Source organism: Xiphophorus couchianus, chromosome 20 (assembly GCF_001444195.1).
Source record: "Xiphophorus couchianus chromosome 20, X_couchianus-1.0, whole genome shotgun sequence".
NCBI classification, from domain to species: Eukaryota; Metazoa; Chordata; class Actinopteri; order Cyprinodontiformes; family Poeciliidae; genus Xiphophorus; species Xiphophorus couchianus.
The window spans coordinates 16,786,222-16,788,893 of NC_040247.1; positions in this window are offsets into that span (position 1 = coordinate 16,786,222).

Consider the following 2,672-nt stretch of genomic DNA (forward strand, 5'->3'; position numbering starts at 1 on the left):
CTCCTTACTGTCTTCTGACGGTAGAAATTTAAAATAAATGTTCTTTTTTTAAAACTCAAATAAAGTGGTAGAATAAGCCTTGTGTTGGGTTATGAGTTTCAACCGAATTTTTGGTTATATTGGGTCAATTTAACGCAACCTTTGGTTAGTAGCCATAACCCGATGTTTTGGGTGAAACCATCAACCCAACCCAGTTGAGTTAAAACACCCCAGCGTTGGGTCGGTCCATATTTGACCGACCCTGGATTACAAATTGGGTTGTTTTTAACCCAGCAGTCTTTACTGTGAAGTTACTACAGTAACTTCTTCTAAACTAAATAAACCAATGGGTAACTGTTGTGTCAGCAGCTCCTTTTTAAAGTTGCATTGGTTGTTTTTATTGTTTTGTTTTTTTGCTATTGTATAATGTTAATCTACAAATTAGCATTATAAGTTCAATTTCAAAACTTTCTGACCTGTATGATCAAGAAGTTGCCTAAACAGAACTTGTCTGATATGAAGCTGGAGTTTTGTAGCAGGACCTTCAGCTTTGTAGCTGATTTAAAACCATTCTGGAAAGACAACATAGTCATAACAGACTCTTTGTAAATTATCTCATGTGCTCAGAGTTTTCGTGACCAAGGATGGGACAACCGGCTGCAGGTTGGTTTAAATAGATTTTTGTGAGGGCGTTTTTGAATCCAGTCAGAACCAGAACCTATTAGAAATGTAGCTTTGAAAACAGAATCCAGGAAAATGTCCAATTGCTCCAAAACTGAAGGCAGCCTCCAGATAATCCAGCTGCGGGTGTCTGGAGTCGGACTGGGCGGTCTCTGCTCTATTAAGACCTTGGCACATCTGCAGCAGACACGGACCCCCAGGGGACCATAAATCACACCCAACACAATATTTTTTAGCACCACAGAGATCCAGAAGGAAGATAGTATCGAGTGGCCATTTTTCATCCTCACCTGATAGATTTATGTTCCCCACATGTCAGCCTCCCTGGCTGTTGTAGTAAAATGTGTTTAATCAATTGAGGTTTATGTTTATCCTTGTCTGAATATTGAGTAAATACACCAGATTGAACCCATATTAGGCTGTAAACATGATTAAAACAAGCATCTGTTCAGTTTAAAATGGGTGTTTTTGTGCTTTAGTGCGTTACTAAAACCATTTCAGGCTGAAAGGAAAACATACTAAAATCTTTATTACAGCCACACTTTGCTCTGTGACTCTGTTAATGCTCCTTGTTGAAGCTGACCAGCATCCAGGAGCCACAGCATCCCCAGGATCGTATGTCTCATCTCTCTATTGTCTTCCAGGGCCTGGTGATAATTTACTTCACTGTGATTGGCTGCTGAGGCCTCCGAGGTTTCGCTAGCATCCAGGATGGAGATTGTTTTACATCTTTTAAGAAGCAAATGTTACAAAGACCTCTCCACTTTCCACCGCAGCACATCTCTTCGATCAGAAAGTTCTCCAGAGTGAGCTCTGCAGTGTTAGATAGAAATAACCTTCATTGTCCCACAGTTGTCACAGCTGCAACTTTAGGTAAGTAGGGACATGAATATTCATACAAATATAAAAAATAAGAATAACAAACTGCATAGCAGGGATAAATTTGCAACATAAGAATAGCACACTCAGATTAAAAGTAATGTCTAGCTGAGTAAGTTATTTTAGAGAAGAAAAATGTGCAGAATATGTATGGATTTATACAGGCATACAACATCATTTACTCAAGTAAGACTGGAACTACTTCAACACATTTTTACTGAAGTAAAAGTGAAAAACATCCATGTAAGAAATTACTCAAGAGTAAGAAAGTAATTGGTAAAAAGGCAGCTTAAGTGCTGAGTAACTCATCAAAAATGAACCATTTAATATTTCAAAATTACATCATCAGATTAAGCAAAATCTAAAGATATGTGGACATTTTAGTATTTTAAAGACCAACATTGATAAAATTTATATAAATAAAATAATTATAAAATGAGGCAAAAGAATAATTTTGTCCCCAATATAAAACTTTAATAAAAGCTGGGTGTGTTTCTGTGTCTGCTGAAGTTTTGGTTAAAACAAGTTTGTTCTATGAGTGTGGCGTAGTGGTTAGCGCGACCCGTATTTGGAGGCCTTCAGTCCTCGATGCGGCCGTCGCAGGTTCGACTCCCGGACCCCACGACATTTGCCGCATGTCTCCTTCCCTGTTTCCTGTCAGCCTTCTGTCATATAAGGGACACTAGAGCCCACAAAAGACCCCCTGGAGGGGTAAAAAAAACAACAAGTTTGTTCTTCATTCAGTGAATTTACCAACAGAGGGTCGAGTATCCAGAAATCTTACTCCAGTAAGAATAGCAATACTTCATAATAAAATTACTCAAGTAAAACGTACAGCACGGTAAAAATACTCAAAAGGTATTACAGCCTTTAGCACTGTTCCTGTTTTGTTCTGGAACAACTATGATTTAAAACAATGGCCAAATCTCTTTGGTTCACGTGGTTTAGATGAGTTCTGAAGAACTTTCATTGTAATGACATCTAAATGTCTCTTATTCATTCCTCGAACGTGATACCGTCATTATTTGGATTAAAATATATCTTAATGGTGATTTTTGGTCCAGTTTTAAGTCTTTGAAAAAAGTAAACAGATTTTCTTCCGAATTTGACAAGGTTTGCTGCTATTGGGAATC